The sequence below is a fragment of the Monodon monoceros genome, unplaced genomic scaffold (genome assembly GCF_005190385.1).
Source record: "Monodon monoceros isolate NGI ecotype Baffin Bay Population unplaced genomic scaffold, NGI_Narwhal_1 Super_Scaffold_18, whole genome shotgun sequence".
Taxonomy (NCBI): domain Eukaryota; kingdom Metazoa; phylum Chordata; class Mammalia; order Artiodactyla; family Monodontidae; genus Monodon; species Monodon monoceros.
This window is the reverse complement of record NW_021703774.1, coordinates 53745003-53767375: the sequence shown is the minus strand read 5'-3', so window position 1 is coordinate 53767375 and position 22373 is coordinate 53745003. Positions and strand designations below refer to the sequence as shown.

The window sequence follows — 22373 nt, the reverse complement described above, 5'->3', positions numbered from 1 at the left end:
CTAAAGAAGTCACTCTAGATCAGAAATCATTGGACATACACTTAACTCTTGCTGCAATATATTCACTTATTCATACAATAACATTTATAGAGTACTTTCTATGAGTCAGACACTATGCTAGGCATGGTGGAAGATAAACATGAATGAAGCAGGGCCTCAAAGATTCTCTAGCGGGATAAAGTATTGCACAGATTTACCCAGGTAAGGGTGAATATATTCGGCGCCACAAACCTATAGAAACAACGTGCTAAGGAAATTCAGAAAATTGCCTGGTCATTTTTGCTTACACTATGTGGGAAGGAGGATATCCACAGTTGAAGGATCACTACAATATTAGTAGATGAAAAAGAGTTAGCTTATTTTATCTCTAGTAGTTTGTGCCCCCAAATTTATGACCCAAAAGGATAAAAAGGTGCAAATGAGGGTACGTTTTCTTCATAAATACATAATAGTGCTTCCTGTTCATTCCACGCAGGTTATTTTCCTCTTCAATCTCCCCTGAGTCTCACAGAACGAACCGGCAAGGGAGCACTTCGTAAGTACACAAGACACCTTGAAAGAGGCACAGAAAAGAGTAACTGGCGAGAAAAGTTAGTATTCTTTAAAAGGTGACTTCCCTGAGGATTACTGGGCATTATTAAGAATGAAAATATATGTAAGCCAGGTTTATGAGCAAGAACACAATCGCCCCAAACTCAGAATTATCTAAGAGCTCGGTAACCGCCGGGCAGGGCTTCAGCCCGACTCGCTCGGGGCTCGGGGACGGCCTCAGCTAACCCGCGCGGGCTGGCTCACGGCGCGGTTACCCTCCAGGAGGTTCTGAAGCGCCCCGAGCGCATCCAGCCCCTTCGCCTGTTCCTACTCGTAACAAGCCAGGTCGGCCGGGTCTTCACTCGCGGGCCCTAACCCTACCACGGCCACGCGGGGACGTGTACGCGCGTGCGCGCCCGCCGCCCAGGGCAGAGAAGGCGCCTCCACCCTCAGGAGCGCGCACGCCGCGCCGAGGGGCCCAGACGCGCGCGCTCCCGACTCGCCTCCGCCTCCTCCTCCTCCTCCCCGGCCCGCCCCCTCCCTCGCCTCTTCCTGCCGGGCGGTCCTCCTCCCCTCCGCTCTCCGCTCCCTCCGCCCTGCTCCCTCCGCCCTCCCAGGGCTCTGGCGGCGGCGGAGTGAACGGGACGGGCCCGGTCGCAGAGCGCGGGGCGGCGGGTGGGACCCGGGTGCCTGGCAGAGTTGTTCCGGCCCTGCCCGCGGAGACGTGAGGAGGTGAGGTGAGGGCGGCCTCCTAGGGGCCGGCGGGCAGACAAGAGACCCGGAGCCGGGCTGGGGGTGCTGGCGCCGGGGCGAGCCGGGGAGGGTAGCGGTGGGGGCCAGGCCCGGGACGGGATGCGAGAGGACCTCGGGAGGAAGACTCGGGGAGGGTTCGGGACTGTCGGTGGCTTCCCGGACATCGCGGTTCTCCCGGGCGGCGGCTCTTCGCGGCCCGGGCGGGCCGGCTGTCGGGGTCGGCGCCCCTCACCTGGGGGCGGGGTTGGTGACTTGGGAGCTCGTTTCCAGCTGTGCCCTCCTGACATCGCCGCCGCCTCCGCCGCTGCCGCCCGCTGCTGCGCCGTGCCTGCTGCCGGGTTCTCAGTCCCAGCAGCCCCACGTCCGGGGGGCGTGTGGTTAGGTTATTTTCTTACCCACATTCAGGCATCTGTTCGTGACCGCGTCTTGCCCTCGCGCTCCCCCTGTCTCCGCCCGGGTCTTTGCTCTTCTTCTGCTGTTGATGCTTGTGGTTTTGCTGGATGGGTTAGGCTGCGTCCTGGGCAGATCTCTACTTGCAAGAAATGCCCCGCTTCAAAGTTGACCGCCTGGCCATGCCAAACAACCCCCGTCCAGGTTGTGGGTGCTCAGTGTACTGATAACTGAGTCAAAGTTTCTGAGACTGGGCTAGTAGTTTGCACTGGTCGCCAACGGTGCAGTACTGGGCAGTGCGTCAGCATGTGGAAAGGGGCCACTGGCCAGCGGGAGGTGTCCGGGTGCTAGGGGACTGGACCGACAGGGTTAGTTTCTGATCCCAGGGCAGTGTGTCCAGGTGCTTGTGTATTCTTCTTATACTTCTCAGGATCATCTTCGAAAATGTACCAAAATTCACCTGGTCACTTGCAGAACTGAGGGTTTCATGTAAGTGATAAGAATTGTCAACCTCATTATGCTAACGGTAAGGAGAACTTTTGCTTGCCTGACAGATTTCAGCGCTGACTGGAAACTGATTTCAGGGTCTGCATTTTTGGTACGGGAAGGTTTAGGGATTTTTAAAAATACATTTAAATTATCTTGTACATGGTGGGAGGTAAGTAGTTGCTTCTTAACGATTCTGACAACACGATATCATGAAAACCTTCTGACTTTTCTCATAATAGTGTTTATATGTGGCTTCTGCTGCACTTCTGTAGAATATCCAGTAGTATGATGTCAGGAGATACAAACATGAAGTTTGCTTGTGGTCAAATTGGAAGTGGATTTTGTGCATGGAAAATATTGGTCCACAAGTTGCTCCTACTGGAAAACTGGCCTGTGATTCGTTATCTCAACAAAGTTCCATGTGAAATTGACAATGAAATTACAAAGGAGAAAGACCAGATGAATTTAATGTATGCATTATCTTCAAATTGTATTAAATGCTCGCTTGGTAGGGGAGTTAGTTGAGACTGAGTTAGACTGATGTCTCTATTAAATCAGGTCAAAATGTGCCCTGGTATTATGTATTAACAAGTCATCTGGAGAGAAGTGGATGTAGTCTTTATAGGACCACCAAGGAAGTCCCAAAACATACTCAGTTTTTAAGGAGAGGTTTAATATTGTGAGCATGGAGAAAGACATTGCTTGACCTGACTCTTGGTTTTTCAGAGTGGTTAATAATTTTCACTTTATGGTCAATATTTGAAATTAGGTATAAGTACCTATCAGTGGACCCTAATAAGGAATAGTTAATGGAATTAAGCAGAACTTGTATCTCAACATTCTCTTTTTCATACTTCATTTACTTTCCATATTGCACTCATTCAACAGATAGGATGCCATACTTGAGTATTGCAAGTTTGTGCTCTTGCTGACTTCTTTTTGTCATCTTTTGGTGTTTTTTGGTGTAATTTTTGGGATTTTCCTGGGAAACTTATAGGCATATATTGAGTTGATTTGGAGTTAGATTTGGGCTAAGATTATTAGCCCACTTGAAATTCTGAGCCTTCTTGTTTTCTAAATAACCTTAAAAATAGAAAACACAATTCTTTATAAACACTCATGAAAAATCTGGCTACAGACTGTGTTGTTGTGATAGACATAGTACAGCCAAAAATATATTCAAGAAACTTCCCTTCTCACCCAGTTTAGTAAGCTTAAATAAGAAGAAAATAAAGTATTTTTTTCAATAAAAGCCTGGTTTTCCCAGAATATCAAGTCTAACAACTGTTTGCTGTACTATTTTCCCCCTTGCCTCTTCTAAGTTCAACAAGTACTACATGTCTCTAGTCCATGGCAAAAACTTAATTTCAGTAGTAGGGGATTCTCAGTGCAGGCTTGTGCTGGAGAATTTGACAGGGAAACACCAGGTATGGAAATTTCCTTTTTTTACAGCACTGGTTTTCTCTGTACCCAGGTTCTTAGTGGAGTGGGGGAATGGGCACATATCACAATTACATGGCCCTTTTTTCATACTATATTTCCTTTTCCTCTCCTTCTCTTTCTCCTAACCCTTTGCTAAATGGGCCATTGCTACTAGTAGGGTGTTGTAGCCCTCGGTTGTAACTGAACAAAGGCTGAGAACCTTGGCCTTTTGCTAGTACTTCCTAAGACAAATTTCCACTCCCTGTAATTTGCCTTCTGGCGGTATCAATAGGCACCTCTGTTACTCTCATTTTTGAAGAGACATATCAATTTTGGTGGTGAAGAGATTACATATGTAACTAAGAGTGAGATGTATTGCATTGTGTAGCATACATGGAAGAGAGACTAGGGGATTGCTTAGCTGAACATTTATGAACTATTTTGACTGTGGCTCACAGTAAGAAATACATCTTATACCCTGATTCAACACACACACATACACACACACACACACACACACACACAGTTGAAAGAAAAGTTTGGTGAAACAATACTTATCTTTTCAGGACCTTGCTGGAGCTGTCTCATCAGTTGACTTGTAAGCGCAATCCTGCCTCTCTTCCCACGGAACTCCATGTGTAGCTTGAAATTGGCCCTGGTGGGAGTATTTACACCAGGGACACCTGCAAATGTTACAGTTCAGAGCTTTTCTCTCTCCTTTGGATAGCCAGTTAAACATTTACAGCATACCACAGCACTGCCTACAACACACTTTGGTATTTTCTATTCTATTTCATTTTATTAAAAAATGCTGGGTTTTGGCACCCAAATTGATTTTACAGCCAGATAATGGATAACAGTTTATAGTTAAAAACTGGTTTAGTTCACCCTCTTCACTTTGTGGATGAACACACTAAAAGATTGAAGTTCAAGGTCACATAGCTAGTCATTAGCAAAGCCAGGTCTGGGGACTCCTAATCTGGAGTTGTTTCTAGTGGACTTATCTCTTTTCCTAACCCAACCCTTTCATGTAGCTCAATTAGAGTGTTTAATATATGTAAGACATTGTGTTAAGCAGTTTGAATAGAGATGAATAAGGCATGAACCTTGACCGTGAGGCATTATGCTTACGTGGGGGATTAAATATGGAAACAAAGATAATGTAAGGCAGAAAGTAATGTGTACTAAAGAGATAAAGATAAGGCAGTACAAGTTAGAGAGAGGAGGGAGAGATTACTTTTAGTTGTAAGGATATGGGAAGAAGTGACATTTAAACCATGCTTTGAAGAATGGGTAGGATTTGGACATGTGGAAATAGGACAAATAGTACATAGAGAAAGGCCTTTCTGGGCCAGAGGCCAGGGCAATCAAAGGTATGGAGGGAAAGAGCTAGGCAAGAAAGAGTCAGTACCAGATGGTGAAGAGCCTTGAAGGCCAGTTTTCCTTTCTGCTTTTCAACTCGTCTTTCATTTTTGTCTCTGGAGTCATCTAGTACTTCTAAATGTTAAGTAAGCTTTGTATGTTGTGCTCCTGATTAGACTATGACCCAGAGAACACTTAAGTATCCTTAGAGCAAAAGCTGAGGGAAAAATTATTAGTGTAAGAGAAACAACCTTGAGTTTATCAATCCTAAAACTGTTGGAAAGAAAGGGAAAATATTTTCTTTGTAAGGAGATGCCATTATTTTTTGTTTGGCCAAATAGATAGCATCAAATTGGCTGTAGCAGTACAGGAAGCAGTTTTGAAAGTCTTTTCAAAGCGTCTTTAAAAATGTGCTTTCTAAATGACTGGATCTTAATTTTTGGAGGCAGGTTTGGTTTAGGCAGAAAGGCAGTTTATACAGATCCACAGCTGAGCTGACTGCTTTTCAGAATTTAGGGCAGCAAAGTAGAGTATTTCATACTATAGCCAGTTGTGAAGGATAGATTCTTTACTCAGAGAAGTTCCTTTGATTTCAGCATTTATGTCTTTGACAGCCTGTATGACTGGAGATGTTTTGAAGTCTTGGATGGAGCTTGCTTTGTTCCACAGGGGAATTAGGTGGCTAGAAATGAAGACAAATGACAGTAAGTTGTGTCTGTTAATCAAATTGAAGCTCTGGTGGTAGTTCTCAAGGTTTTCTGTCTGTTGATGATTTCATACTCACTGCTTCTAATTAAAATGATGCACAGTCAATTTGAAGAAGCTTTACTTCTCTTTGACCTACCAGTTCTATAAAGCTAAAAGCCCTTTTTGAATGTTGCTCAGGTAACAACACATACAGACTGTTAGAAGTGTGTGGAAAATTTCAGTAATCTTGGTAATGAAGTTGCTATAGTAAAAAGCTGCTTGGTTGGTAAAAAGCTGGGCTACTTCTGGATGGTTGACAAGGAATTTTTGGGATGAGCTTTGGTTCCAAAATAAATGTGAATTATGTCTTTGCCATACTGTTTTCCTCATTTATTTCAACTTCTGATATGTAAAGTATATTGTCCTGTTACTTTAGGTTTTAGCAGTTTCATATGAACCTTTCCACAAAATAGCACACCCCAAATAGCATGATAAGAATTTAGATGCAGCATGCTTCAAGTACCTTGCACCATTTGAATGGTGTAGCTAATCATGTCAGCGCAGAGGTGGGTTTTTTTTTTTTAAGACGTGTTAGGTTTTACAAGTTGAGTTTATTAAAATTCTTCCAAATTTTCTAACATCATTTTTTTGTGATACAAAGTGTGATGTTGATGTCCTTAATTTAAACTATGCAAACATTTTTCTAAAGATATACACATGCACATGGATGTGTGTGTTTATATGTACGTATAACACACACCCCACCCACTAGCTGTTGGAATTTATGGCGAAAACACAGTCTACCTGGTAAATGACTAAAAATAAGTGGTCTGGCTCTTTGAAGACTATCTTTCAAGTCACAAATATAAAAATAATGCAAACCCAAAGGGATTTTTTGAATGTCACATTTCCAGAAAACTAGCACATTTTAAAAGGGAAGTGTAGAATTCATTCACGTACCAGTGAAGGATTTCTCAACCTCTCCCTTACCCTGTGTATTATGTACACCCATATTCTTCCCTCATTATCAGCAGTAGGCAAAATTACAGGACTTTAAAAATCAAACTTCACCAGAGGGGATGCAAATAACAAACACTATTTTTAGTAAAAATACAAACTTGTGGTTTTCAGTTTTGAAGGTTTAAGAGACATGTAACACTAGTTTTTGATAAACAATGTAGAGTATTTATTCTGTGCTTCAAGATGTACTTTGTCATTTTTGAGTCCCCTTGCTAGGAGCATTGTATAAATGCAAATGGTTGTTACAGGGGATATTAGGTATTTCCTTGAATAGTTTCTCTTTAGTAAATTTATCTTGGTATGACACTTTGAATAAATTATATTTTAGTTTAGTGAAAAGTCAACCATTGATGGGAGACTATACATATACTGGCAGACAGTATGGTTTCTTAGGTTGTTTTATAGTGATTTTGTTGTCTCAGCAGCTAATAGCCATCAGACCGTATTCATTTATTATTTTATTTCCACAAAGATCTTCTCTCATGGACTGTATTCTTTCATTTAAAATCTTTGTCTCATATTTTGCCCTGCTGTTAGTGGTCAAATGTGGAACAATATTTTGATTTGACTTTGTCCTAGTCTTCCTATGCAAAGATGTATTACTGCCTATCAAGTTGGTACTAAATTGTAATTCAGTTAATGTCTTCTTTCCTCCATCCATTTTTTTCCTCTCAATATTCTAGAATTGATTCTAACACTAACCCAAGCTTCCTGGTTAACATTAATGGGAAAAATGAGATTAGATGTTACTATTTAAATCCTAGGACCACCTGTTTGCCAATAGTAGTGAACCTATAAAATTTTTATGCATGAGTTAGGCAGCTTAATTTCTCACTAATGAGTCTAGGCCTCTAATTATGTATTTATTTTATTTGGCTGCATTGGGTCGTAGTTGCGGCATGTGGGATCTTTTGTTGTGGTGCGCGGGCTCAGTAGTTGTGGCACATGGGCTTAGTTGCCCTGCAGCACGTGAGATCTTAGTTCCCCAACCAGGGATTGAACCCACGACCCCTGCATTGGAAGGTGGATTCTTAACCATTGGACCACCAGGGAAGTCCCCTATTTTATTTAATTTTCAAATTGAAGTATAGTTGATTTAAAAAGTGTTAGTTTCAGGTATACAGCAAAGTGGTTCAGTTATACATATGTATATATATATGTATATATATATATTCTTTTCCAGATTCTTTTCATTATAGATTATTACAAGATATTGAATATAGTTCCCTGTGCTATATAGTAGGTCCTTGTTGTTTATCTATTTTATATATAGTAGTGTGTATATGTTAATCCCAAACTCCCAATTTATCCCTCCTTCCCCCCTCCCTTTTCCCCTTGGTAACCAAAAGTTTGTTTTCCATGTCTGTGAGTCTATTTCTGTTTTGTAAATAAGTTCATTTTTATCACTTTTTAGATTCCACATATTAGTGATATCATATGATATTTGTCTTTCTCTGTCTGGTTTACTTCACTTAGTATGATAATCTTCAGGTCCATCCATGTTGGTGCAAATGGCATTATTTCATTCTTTTTTATGGCTGAGTAATATTCCATTGTGTATATATACCACATTTTCTTTATCCATTCATCTGTCAATGGACATTTAGTTTGCTTCCATGTCTTGGCTATTGTAAATAGTGCTGCTATGAACAATGGGGTGTTCTAATTTTTAAAAATTCTGACATGTGTTTTATATTTCTTGTCAATTTTGTCAATAGTTTTTTTTTTTTTTTTTTTTGCGGTACGCGGGCCTCTCACTGCTGTGGCCTCTCCCATTGCAGAGCACAGGCTCTGGACGCGCAGGCTCAGCGGCCATGGCTCACGGGCCTAGCCACTCCATGGCATGTGGGATCTTCCCGGACTGGGGCATGAACCCGTGTCCCCTGCATCGGCAGGCGGACTCTCAACCACTGCGCCACCAGGGAAGCCCTTGTCAATAGTTTCGATAGATGAAACAGGTTTCTCCTGTTGCACTTGGTTTCACAAACAATAAAATAGCAATCTCTACCATTTGAAAATATCAGATAAAATCTAATCTAACAATAGTAGGTTGGAGAAACCAGTTCGTTTAGCAATTAATATGATACTTCTCATTTTGCTTGTAAATTTCATTATGTTTGCATGCTAGATGTAGTAGAACTTTATTATGCTCCACTGAGAATTTACTTTTCTAGATAGAGAACTCTAGCAATTTTTGTACTTGTGAGAATTTCATTTGGAAGAGGAGCATGATAATAGTAGATTTTAGAAACTTTGGTTGGCCAAAGGGAATGGAAAAAAAAATCATCTTTAAGCTGCAAATATAACTAAAAACATTTTTTGGTTTTGTGGAAGACAAGGTGGATAGAACGTAAGACCTTAGTTCCTGATCTAGTGCTGCTATGAGATTCTGAGAGCGTAAGTGACTTGCCACAGTTTTTTTCTCTTCGCATAATAATAATAAACTAACATTATTGAGTTTTGAATGTGTCAGTTATTATATAAGATAATATGCATTATCTAGTTAATTGTTGCAAAAACTATCTAAGGTGGGAACTATTATAATGTCATTCCCAGTTTGCAGATGAGGGAACAGGCTTAGAGAAAGTAACTTACGATCACACAGCTCATAAGAGGCAGGTCTCTTGCTTCTAAATTTGCCTCATAGTGACTCTCAACTACTACTCTGTATTGATGATTCATTAAATGGGGTTGATGATACTTGCCTTGCCTATTTCATAGGGTGGTTATGAGGACCAAAAAGGTAAGGTTTACAAAGGAACACCTATAGACGTGCCTGGTGTTTTCATTTTACTTGATAATTTTTGAGAAGCCAAAGAAGTCATTGAAATAGATAAGCATGTATATTACTTTTAATCACTAAAATAAGTCAAACCGTAAAATAAAATAAGTAGAGCAAAATAAAATGGATTTTGAAAGGCTGCTATCTGCAAGGCAGAAGACATGTTTTGCGTGGGTCCAGAGGATCCGTGAGGGAAAGACAAACGGAGGCAAAAATGTAGAGTGTATTGAATGAAAAGTGGATTGGATGCTCTCTACCAACCTGAACTCTTTCTGCAGTGAGGAGGAGTATATAAATGGCATTAGATGACCTCTGAGAGCCTTCCAACATCAAGATCTATGGCTGTTTGTAATGGGTGACTTTTATTTTATTTTAACACCTCAAAATAGCTAGATACACCCAAAAAAACTTCTATTTTAGCTTGGACAGTTAACAATCACCATTCCTTAAATGTCAGGTTTTTTTGAACTTAGGGTGGAAAAAAGTATATGGTTGCCTGGGAAAAATATAGCTATGTATTTTGCTTTCTTCCCCCCAAGATAAACAGATTTTTTTTGAGGGTGCAGTGGGTAAAACAGCTTAATAGTATGTTGTCACATGCTTGTGCTTAATACTTTTCTTGTGATTTTCCCTCAAGTTTATATTTCCTAAGTGTGTATTTTCAGAAGAAAGTTAATATCATTATGAGTATGAAAGTTCGTTTTTACTGTATGGAGTGTTATGGTTTTATGGCTCTTTATACCGTTGGTTTCATTCTCTGACATTGTTTTATTCAGCAAGCATTTATAAGGCAGAGAATGGGTTCAGTGCTAGAGAAGGAGAGATAAGAGACTGTTAAGGAGCTGACAGTCGTACTGGAGAAACATGCAAATGCAGTGGCGTGTAGCAAGGATGGGGCAGCTTAGGATATGTCTTACGGAAAGCTTCAGAAGGTTATGTAACCTGGTCTGGGGTTTCAGGTAAGGTTGCTTGGAATATCTGAGTTGAGTTTAAAGAAGGCAAGAGAGACATCTTAAATAGAGGTATGAAAATTTGAAGTTATAACTCTTAACTTATATAGACCCAGTGGCAGCTCCTCATCTCTCTGAAACATGCAAAAACCCCAAAGTAGATATCATTTTTATAAGTAGTTACTTATAAATAAAGCTCTCACTGAGAACTTATTTTTATTTTATACATGATGCTTGTGGTTTCTAAGGTAATAGATTAAAAGGAATAATTTAGAATTGAAATGTCATAAATATACATATTGATAATAACAGTGAGATTGCTGACATGATAGCAGCAAAGAAATAGGAAAAACTAAAAACTGTAGATAGTAAAGGAAAACAGCCTTGTGCACCTACTTAGCTTTGGGTATCAATTGTGTTTCTAATAGTATTAGAATAATAATGAAAGTTTGTCATGTTCTCTCTTACAAGAAAAGGTTAAATATATGGTCTGTATACATTTACAGGGGCATTAAAGTTTTTTCTTAAAAAGATTTTCTAATATGAAATAGTATGAAAACCAGAGGGTAAACTGTTAGTTCAGTTATGAAATTGTTTATCCTGAATGATTGATTTCCAAAGGGCGTTGAATAACCTTAATTTTCTTCGTATATATGATACATAGACCTGTGTATTTTATGGGATACTAGACATATTTCAGCACAGTCTTTGCTATATAACATTGGCTAGAAATTATTTGCTTATATAAAATATCAAAGTTAGGGCTCTTGACCATTTGGATATCAGGTAGTTTTAGAGAGTGTGGACCAGATTGTCTTTCTGTTCTGGATGGCTTATAGTTGTGGTCTCTCTCAGCCTAGATGTCATCATCTTGAAAACCTTCACTGAGACTATAGACTCTGTTAGTAATCTCTCATCTGTGCTTTTGGAGCATTCTATTTTCCTCCCTGTTGTGATACTAATAAACATTGCATTGTAGCTTGTCTGTTTCTGCTTTAGACTATAGGCTTTTCGAGAAATGCAAAAAAACAAAAACTACTTCGTTTAGGGCTCTGGAATTGGTCTCTCCTTGGTTTGAATCTTGGCTTTGTGTGGCATTGGGGATGATATCTGTAAAGTGGGGATAATCTTACTGCAGAGGGTTATTTATCTTGAATAAGTTAATGAATGTAGAGGAGACATAACACAGTTCCTGGCACATTGTTTAGTTCTCATAAATGTTTCCCCCTCCTTCCTTTCTTTCTTGTTGTGTCTGGCACTTAGTAGGACTTTCAATAATACTTTTAAAACGGTTTTGTAAACTATGTTAGAACTGAATTGGATCTATCTATGTATCATTAACCTTATTAAATGAAAATTTCTTAAAATGAATAATAATGAGTATATAAAAATTCAGTCTTTGCGCTAGATGTCAGCAAATAATGTAGTCTCCAAATTAGATTATCAGCGTGAAAAAACATTCTCCAGGCCTTCTCAAGCTTATAATTGTTGTGAGGCAGTGGGTTTAAAGTAGGTGGAAAAGATTGTGGAGTTCCTTTTTCTGGATTTGCTGCTTTCTGACCTTGTTCACTTGTATTGGTGGCTCTGCCTCTTATTGTCATTATCTTGGCCTTTTTATGATGGGGATGGTCATTGATCTGTTTCTTGGGAAGGAAAGAACCCTGAACCTGACAGACTAATTAACTGTGTGACCTTGGGTAAGTAACCTTATTTCTGGGTTTATATATCTGTATAATGAAAGTAATAATACCTCAAGACTCTGTAAAAGTTAAGAAATAGGTGCCTGGTTATAGAAGGTGCTCCGTAGATGGTAGGTATTCTTAGGACTTTTACCAAGCCAGAATCCTCAGTATTCCTTCTGTATTAGTAACTTTATTTGACAGCAGCAAACCAAAAAATGGGGTGAGGGAGAACTGGATGACCTGGGGAATGATGGCAGAGATTTTGCACCAGCACTCGTGACCTCAGATGGGAGACACAGATGCGGAGGGCCTGTAGCTTTATGTGAAGCAGGACAGGTGGAACCAGATTGGATCAGATATGGCATAACATCTATAGTCTGGCTTAAAACCTCATAAACTGGTTGGGTGGTTTTTAATTTAATTAAATTTAAAAAGTTTTATTTATTTTTTAGTTATTAAAATGCTGACAGTACTAAACTACTTACTTGATTACAGAATGATTTTTCAGTGAGCTGGGTGCAACTTATTCAAGGTTTATGAGCTATAGAATTGTTCCTTTGTGATAATGTGTTAAGACATTTCTAGGAATGAAGTATTTTTCCCCCTCTCTTTTCCCCTTTAGTGCACAAGCTGTTGAGATCTATACTGCTGCTACTCCTATTGGGATTTGCCCTTTCATTACATCTCTGTTAGGTGCTGTGGAGGAACGTAAAGAAGTGTAAGGCATAAACCATGTATGTCAGTGATTGCAGTGGGGAAAGTGAAATATACATGTATTAAAAATAACTCATCTGGGCTTCCCTGGTGGCGCAGTGGTTGAGAGTCCACCTGCCGATTTAGGAGACATGGGTTCGTGTCCTGGTCTGGGAAGATCCCACATGCCGCGGAGCGGCTAGGCCCATGAGCCGTGGCCGCTGGGCCTGCGCGTCCGGAGCCTGTGCTGCGCAATGGGAGAGGCCACAACAGTGAAAGGCCCGCGTACTACAAAAAAAAAAAAAAAAAACAAAACCAAAAACCCTGATCTTTTAAAAAAGCAGAATTATTGACTGAAACATCTTATTCTCTTAGCCCAATATTCCTAGTGTCATTTAATATAAATAGTTTTCCTGGAAAAAAAGTCTTAGGCTGTTGTATATGCAGGTGTCAAAAATGGATTAGAAAAGTTGGAAACTGAAGTTTCTGACTAATGTTAATTTTCCATAGTATTTGAAAATCTTTATTAGCATTATCTTGTCCTGATTCCTTCTGATATCTTCTAAGAATTTAAAAAATTATCTATAAATCTTAAAGTGTCTTTACTTTGTCACCTTCAAATGTGATCATTGAAAAGTTGGTTATGTATCTTTTCAAAGTAGATTAAGTTAAATCATCATGATTTAGATATTTTCCTTTCACAGTATTTTATCTTAGTTTGTGTATCATTTGAAAAAAATCATCATGTTAGTGCCATATTTATTATTGAATCTCTAGTATCTTTTACACTTAAATGGTACACATTTTGTTCAAAAGAAGCATTGCCACCCTCCCTTTCACCCCCTGCTGTACCTTGACTAACATTTGGATATAAGAGAATCTCTAATCAGAATGCTCTCTCCTTTGATTTTCCTGTTGGTGACTTCTTGTTGTCATTCAGATCTCAGCTTTTAAAAAAATTTTCTCTGAGTCTTTCCCACACCACCCCGTCTGAAGTGGTCCTTGATGCTCTAGGCTTGCTCTGCCATGTTGCCCTATGTATTTTAATTCAGAATACTTATCCCTATCAGAAACTTCCTTCCTTTCCTCCTTTCTCTCTTCCTTCCTCCCTCCCTCCCTCCTTTGTTCCTTCCTTCACTCCCTCCTTCCTTTCTTCCGTTCCCCAGTAGCATGTAAGCTCCTTGAGAGCAAGGACTTAACCGGTTTTTTCACTTCTCTTATCTCTAGAGCTTCAAATAATGCACTCAATAAAATTTTGTTATTACAGGGTGAAGCAGATATTCTTTCCCCGAAGTAGCTTTATGACTATATTGAAAGTTTATTTCACTTCATTATGCCTTGGTTTCTTCCCCTGCAAAATGGGTGGGGGATGGGAGAGGAAAGAGATTGAATTAGGTTACTTCTAAAATCTCTGCCATTTAAAGGCTTGCTATTAGCTTGATGTGAGCTTTGAGTTCTGCTCTAATGGTGTTGATGAAGTTTTGCTGAGCTACTTACTTTCTTACTCTGTATTCTCTTGAAACCAGTAGTGCATATTTATGTTTGTAAGATTACTGACAGCATTGGAGAGTTAACTCTGTTTGCAGAATCAGAGTTTTTTGGTGTCTCTAGATTATTAAAGAGATTAGATCTGCAACATGATTTCTGTTTTGATGATCAAGTTTAGTTCTGTGGCATATCCAAGTACTAGGTTGAACTGATCTTTCTGGTGTTTATTTTAATATCAGGAAATTTCAGTCATCTCAACTTTTTAATTAATTTTAATTATGAGAGTTATGATTTCCATGAAATGAACCTTGAGATAATATACATATAAATAAAATGAAAGTTTACATTAAAAGTATTTTTGTAGTAATTTCTGGAAGGCACTGGGAATTGTAGATATAAACTAGTTTTTCATTTGGTCCATGTGACTAGAATTTTAGACAGTTGGATGTTTTAGTCTTCACTTCAGAAAGCTTTATTATTATAAAGAACAAAAACATTTTTTGAAATGGGTAAAGGAAATGAGCAGACAGTTGATAGCAGAGGAAATACAACCTATAAGCAATTGTCAGAAGAATGTTAGATCTTCTCAGTAATCAAAGAAATGCTTATTAAAGCAAAATGGAATACTATTTTATACTTATTTCAGATTTTTTGAAAATAGTAATATGTAATGTTAGATTTTAGTAAAGCAGGCATATTCAAATATTGCTAGTGGATTGTAATTTGGCAGGATGTATCCAGAATTGTTAGAGTATTCATAATCTTTTCATAAAATTTTGATTCAGTAATTTCACTTTTGAGAATATCCTAAAGAAATAACTACAGGAAAAAGAAAGAAAAAGATAAGAAACAGGTGTATGCAGGAGAATATTCAGAGCAATGTTATTTATAGTAGCAGCATATTGGAAGCAACTTAAATTTTCAACAATAGGAGACTAAGTTATGATACATCTATTCCAAGAACCATTATGTAGCATGAAAATAATTACAAAGACTGTATCATTTTAAGGAAGGGTGAATATAACCATTTAAAATACATAAGAGGGCTTCCCTGGCGGCACAGTGGTTGAGAGTCTGCCTGCTGATGCAGGGGACACGGGTTCGTGCCCCGGTCCGGGAAGATCCCACATGCCGCGGAGCGGCTGGGCCCGTGAGCCATGGCCGCTGAGCCTGCGCGTCCGGAGCCTGTGCTCCACAACGGGAGAGGCCACAACAGTGAGAGGCCTGCGTACTACAAAAAAAAAAAAAGAAAAAGATCAGGAATGCACTAAAATGCCAATTGTGTTAGCTTAGTAGGATTATGGACATTTTTGTTTGTTTGTTTTCTAAATTTGTATAACTTTTATAATGAAAAAGGTATAAGTAAAGTCAAATTTTGCTAGGTGTGATAATTTTGTTAATATAACTAGGGTTGCCAGATTTAGCAAATAAAAATACATGCAATATTTGGGATGTACTTAGACTAAAAATTAATTGTTTTTCTGAAATTCAAGGTTAAACTGAGTGTCTTATGTTTTATCTGACAACCCCAAGTATAACACATTTTGGTTATAGTTGAATGTTGTTGAGAAATGTTGGGACACTATCTCCCAAATAATCCTAAATATTGTTTTAAATTCAGTTGACTTTTTAAAATAAAACAACTAGGATTATTTAGCTAGGAAAATTACTCTTATAGTCTAATTTTATTTTCTAGACTTGTTTTTGAGTGATGCTTGAAGGAAATATGCGTCAGTGTTTGGCAAGAGTAATTTAAAAATCTTGTTATTTAACAAAAACATAATATTGGATGCTGCCTGTTTACCTTAGATAGAAGGATGATTTGTTAAGCTAACAATTTTTTAATCTTAAAAATAATGGCATTTCTGGACTTCCCTGGTGGTCCAGGGTTAGGACTCCACCCTTTCACTGCGAGGAATCCTGTAAGCCGCTTGGCACGGTCAAAAAAAAAAAAAGACATTTCTGCAGTGAAATATCTTTATACATATATCTGGGAAGGTGCTTTCCCTATAGCAAACTTATTAATATAATGTTTGAGAGATCAAGGAAATTAGAATAAGGGGGAAAGGGGAAATAGTGTTGTAACTACTCTGCTTTGAAAACTGGAACTTTTTGTTTGCAAGTTTCATATTTGAAGTGAAAATAAAATGACACTTGTAAGAAGTTCTAACAAATTTTCTAAATCTTAAAATAGATAATCTTCCCACAGGATAACATGTCAGGACTTTTTGGACTGAAAAAATATCATTAAATTTTGGGGCCCAACTGAAGATAAATAATATGAAGATGAAGATCAATTTAGTAATCATCATTGACAGAGTTAATGTATTCAATCAAGGCCTTTGATATAGCAGGTACTAAGTGAACAGATAGAGACCCTGCCCTTGTGGAATTTATAGTTTAATGAGGATGTAGGCAGTTACTGTGCTCTGTGATAAGTACAATGATAGGCCATATGAGCTGCAGTGGTAGCTCAGAGGAGGGGCACCTTACCCAGAAGAGAGATTCTAAGATGAGAAGGAGTAGGAGTTAGCCAGGGAAATAGATGTGGGAGTACTAGAGATTGAGAGTAGATATGAAGGCCCAGAGGCAGGGAAGAACGTAGCAAATTTGAAGAGTGAAAAAAGGAAGTTCAGTATGGATTGGACAGCAGTGTGTATGAAGGAAGGGGGAGAGCCTTACAATGAGGCTGTAAAGGTAAGCAGGGGCCTGGTGATGCTGGGTCCTACAGATCATTTAAGAAGTCTGGACTTTATTCTAAGAATAGTACAGCATCAGATTTTGTTCTAGAGAGATTATTTTGGCTTGTGTAGAGTGAATTTGGAGAGAAGTAAGGCTGGAGTCAGGAAGACAATTTAGAAAATTATTGCAATAATCCAGGTAAGTGAACTAGGAGAGGAGTAGACAGATTTAAGAAGTTTTCGGGCTTCCCTGGTGGCACAGTGGTTGAGAGTCCGCCTGCCGATGCAGGGGACACGGGTTCGTGCCCCGGTCCAGGAAGATCCCACGTGCTGCGGAGCAGCTGGGCTTGTGAGGCATGGCCGCTGAGCCTGCGCGTCCGGAGTCTGTGCTCCGTCCGCAACGGGAGAGGCCACAGCAGTGAGAGGCCCGCATACCACAAAAAAAAAAAAAAAAAAAAAAGTTTTCATGAGATGAAATCATTAGGACTTTGTGATATGTTTGATTAGGGGTGAAAGAGAAGGAGTCATAATTCTTGGTCAGCTTTACCAAGAGGGATTAAAGGAGGAACAGAGTTTTGGGGGAAGAAAATATGAGTTCAAGGTTTGATGTCTTTGAGGTAAACACTTGTAGATGTCTGTAGGCAACTTGAAGAATGGTTATAAAACATGAGAAAGATGTCTGGGTTTGAAATATGCTAATTGAGATTAAGTGGGTAGAGTAGAAGAGACCCAGAATAGAACCCTGAGGAACTCCCTTTTAGAGATGGAAGAGGAACTTATTTAAAAAAAAATGATTGTTTCAAAAACCTTACATATTTGTATATTTTTCTTGTTTATTTGTGCTTACTGTGTTTACTTTGTTTTGTTACATGTCTTTCCTCTATTAGATTATAAGCCCCTTAAGAGCAGGACCACGTCTCCTTTGTTCACCTCTGTATGCACAGTACGGGCACATAGGATACACTCGACAGATATTTGTGAAATGAATAGTTACAGTTTTCTCTGTTATTTTTTTCATCATTTGAGTCTTTTAGTTGTGTCATTCCTGTCATTTATTTCAGGGATCTCTGTTCTGTTGTATGATCAGTTTTTCCTCTTTAAATCAGTATCATATGGGTATGTTTTCTTTTCACTTTTCATTGTGGAAAATTTCAAATTTATAAGAAGAGAAAACTGTTTACTTAATATCTACATAACAATCTAAATTGAACAATTCTTATGTTTCTCATTTTTGCTTCATCTCTTTTTTCGGTGTAGCACTGCAAATTACAGAAATTGTTTTATTTTTATCCCTAAATACTTGAATGTATCTCTCAAAAGTAAGAACATTTTCTTACATAACCATAATCACATTCTCACACCTAACTAAATTAACAATTTCTTAATATCATCAGAAACCCAGCCCATATTAAAATTTTGCCCTTTATACCCCAAATGTCTGTGTTAGTTTACTAGGCCTGCTATAACAAAATACCACACACTGGGTGGCTTTAACGACAGAAATTAATTTTCTCACAGTTCTGGAGGCTGTTAAGTCCAAGATCAAGGTGTTGGAAGGTTTTATTTCTCCTGAGGATCTCTCCCTGGCTTGCAGATGGCTGTCTTCTTTTTGTGTCCTCACATGGTCTTTCCTCTGTGTGTGCACATCCTTGGCGTTTCTATGTGTCCAAATTTCCTTCTTATAAGGGCGCCAGTCAGATTGGATTAAGGTCCACCCTAATGGCCTCATTTTAATTTACCTTTTTAAAAGCCCTAACTCCAAATCTGAGGTACTGGGGATTAGGGCTTCAACATATGAATTTTTTGGGGCGGGGCACAGTTCAGCCCACAACAATGTCTTTTATACTGCTGGTTTGTTCAAAGCAAGATTTACTTAAGGACTGTGCAATTGCATTTAGTTGTAGATTTCTTATGTACATTTTAATCTACATGCATCTCCCCACTTTTTCCTTTTTCTTCTCATGACTGTTCAGATACCTAGACAGTTGTCTTGTAAAATGTTTCACGTTTTGAATTTGTCTGATTTAATTCATTGTTTTCTATTTCCTATAAGCTGAAAGCTAGATCTAAAGGTTTAAAACATTTTGGGCACCAGTATTTGTAGTTTGTGCTGTGTGTTTCATAATGCATTGTATCTAGAGGCACATATTTCATTGTCCTACTCTTAGTGATGCTGATATTGATCACTGGGTAAAGTGGTGACAAAATCTAATTGTTCTATTATAAAGTTTATATTTTCCCTTATTACCAACAAGTTATCTGTGGCACAGTGCTTTAAGTATCATATAGTTTTGATAATTGCTATCTAGGGTAATGTGGTTGCCTGAATGCCGTCAATAAGGGTTGTTATGAATAGTGAACATTTCTCATTTTTGGCTTTTCAGCACTTGAACCCCTTTCCTGTATTTGGCAAATTTCCCCAATTTATGAGGCAGAGGCTTCTTTTCACTAGAAAAGCTGAAGATGTTCGATGCTTTATTCCCAGCCCCCTTTTCATCTAGAGCATGGATACATGCCTGGGTTCCATCAATTAAATACCTATCTCCAATTTTGGACTGGAAGCTAGTATTATAAAGATGACACTGGAAAAAATCCATTCCAGTGAGAGTTGGTAGCAGTAGACACGATCTCATTTAGTTTAGGAAGCAGCAGGGGCAGTGGTTCTAAGTGTGGCATCCACCCAGTGTCTAGACTGTTAGTAGTGCGGGCGGTGCAAACTCTGACATCTGTGCCAGCAGCAGTGGTGGCATCACAGGAAAGGTTGAGGCATGCTTTTGGGCATAGTCTTGGCTGTGTGGCCTTTTATAAGTCCAGTTCCTTGCTTTTCTGGAGATATCTTTTTAATAAATTCCATTTGGCTTAGGTAGCTATAATTTATTTTTCTTCTTAATAACTAAGAACTCTTACTGGGAGAAACACTGAACTGATAATTTAGATCAAAAGTTGGACCCAGTGTCATCTTAAGTCCTCTTTAAATCTGTAGTTATATTTGTCTACCCATTCTTAGTTTTTAAAAGTCATTTTATATTTATATTCTTGTTTCTTGTTCTTTGAGATATAATTGGTCATCAGTTAAGTTTTAGAAGTATTCATTGCAAAAGCATTCATTTTATGCCCACTGTGAGCTGAGCTGGAGATACAAGATGAATAATAATCTGCCCTCGAGGAAGATAAATCACATAGAGATGTTAATCTTGAGAGAGGTTCAGATAAAGTACACTGGCAACTCAAGTAGGAAGAAATCATTTGCAGTAGGAGGGGTAGGGGATGATGAAAGAGGTACAATTTGAGCTGAGTTTTGAAGGCTTGGCAGTGTCTAGTTATAGCCAGATGAGAGAGGAAAGGGACTTTAAGTAAAGGGAGTAGTATGACCAAAGGTAAGATGTTGAATATGTATATGGGGATATTTGCTCCATTAGAAAATAAAATTGATAATTTAGAATGCTTATTTATTCATTAACAGTAATGGTAATAAATCCATTGCATGTTAACATAAATGACATATTTTAAAACAAAAAGTAACTATTTCTAAAACAAACAATTTAGTGAGAAGACAGCATGATTTTACATTTTAATGTCTGCCTTAGTAGAAGACAGATTCTCATATCTGCTACTGCATTCACCCTATTGTAGTATGTTGTTTGTGTTGAAGTATATGAAGAGAATCTGGCCATTTTCCTTTACCTTTAACCACCACTCATCTTGGTGCGAGGAGAGGGGAGCTGAGAGTGTAGGTATTTGAAGGTCTCCTATGCATACTATTTAACCAGAATTAATAAGATAAACAGATTTGAAATGAGGCTTGTAGGCATTAGATAAACAGGAGGAAATAGAAAGGCTTTATTGTTGGGGCAAAATAGTATAAACAGAGTTGTGGAAAATTAAATGTCTCAAGATCAAAAGATTGAAACAGTTGCCTTGAGTTCAAGAGGTAGAACAAAAGTAAAAATGATTGCCACATACTGGGATCTGATAAAGTCTAGAGGATAATTTAAAGGCCATGGTACAATTAGTTGGCTGGTAATGATGGGAAGTAATAGTTGCTTGCCATTTATTGAGTGCTTTCTGTGTGTCAGTTACTGATCTAAGTATACTACATTTAATCTGCAAATAACCCTAGAAAGTTGGTATTATTATCATCATCATCATCATCATTTTACACATGAGAAACTTGAGGCACAGAGAAATTGTGTTACTCACCTGAGATCACACTCTCAGTAAGTTGCAGAACTGGGATTTAAACTCAGGCAGCTGGGTTCCAAGCCCTGTGCTTTTATGGAGCGTACTAAATCGCCTCTTAAATATTAAGAAATAAGATTATATAAGGAGGATGGTACTAACTTATGAAGGAATCTTAAAACAGAGGAATTTGAACTTGATACAGGAGACTCTCAATAAATGTTTGATTTTTTTAAGTTGAATTGACTTGAAATATTTATTGCAAAAATGTTTATTGAGTGCCAGCTATGTATGTGTCAGCCATTGCAGTGAGGATATAAGGACGAGTGTGGCAGAACCTGCAGGTTGTCCCTCCACAGCTGCCTGTCCTTTCTTCTGAAGTAATAGCATTTTAGGCTGGGCTCATGTTCATCTAATAAAGACTACATCTCCCAGCCCTTCCTGAAAGCTGGAGTGGCTGTATAACTAACTAAGTTCAGGCCCTTGGGATGTAAGTAGAAGTATCTTTGTAGCGACTTGTTGGAACTGGGCTTAAGTGATAGGTGGTATATAACCTTTGTTCTCTCTCTTTTTTTTTCTTTTCTCTTTTGATTTGGTCCTTTCCTCAGTCTTACAGGCTGTGAAATGCCAAAGGGAAAGGTGTTAAAAGGAAGAGAATAGAATCTTTTTGAATGGAAATTCTTATAAAGGATTAGGTAGAAGCCTGCTACAATGGCAGATGAAGGAGAAAACTGTCATAGGAATTAAAATTTGGTGGGGGCAGTAAGAATACCAAAGATTTGTGGAAAGCTGTTTTTTAGATTAGTAATGCTCAGTTGGTGAATGTGAATCTGTTGATCCTGGAGCAGCAAACACCCCCCACTCCCAACCTGGCATTCTCAGGAATTTCAAACTCCTAAAGTTGATTGGCCAGAAAGGGCCATGATTATCTATTTGAAATATAAGCAAAGCTTGGGAGGAAGGTGGCAACATGGCTTTCAAGTTACACAGGAGCCCTCTTTTATTTTCTTGCTTTTAACCCCATGATGCTATTATTTTTATTTCTTTTAAATTTTTGAATAGACAATTTTCCAGAGAAGTTTTAGGTTCATAGTTTTAGGTTCACAGCCTCCCCCACTATCAACATCAGACATCAAAGTGGTACATTTGTTACAGTTGATGAACTTACACTGATACATAGTAATCACCAAAGTCCATAGTGTACATTGGAATCCACTCTTAGTTTTGTACCTTTTATGAGTGTGGATGTATAACAACATGTATC

The 22373-nt window shown here is 38.6% G+C and overlaps 1 protein-coding gene across 5 annotated transcripts in view; it reads left to right on the top strand.

Annotated features, from left to right (window-relative positions):
* The first annotated feature begins 1093 nt into the window (after positions 1-1093).
* Positions 1094-22373, top strand: part of RABGAP1L (RAB GTPase activating protein 1 like) — a 687593-nt gene continuing 666313 nt past the window's right edge. For 3 of the 5 annotated variants that reach the window (XR_003794384.1, XR_003794383.1, XM_029228030.1), the window contains exon 1: positions 1107-1263. The gene's annotated coding sequence lies outside the window, so the exon portion shown is untranslated. Of the gene's footprint in view, positions 1269-22373 lie in introns of all 5 variants that reach the window. The other 2 variants (XM_029228031.1, XM_029228033.1) reach the window with 2 other exon arrangements.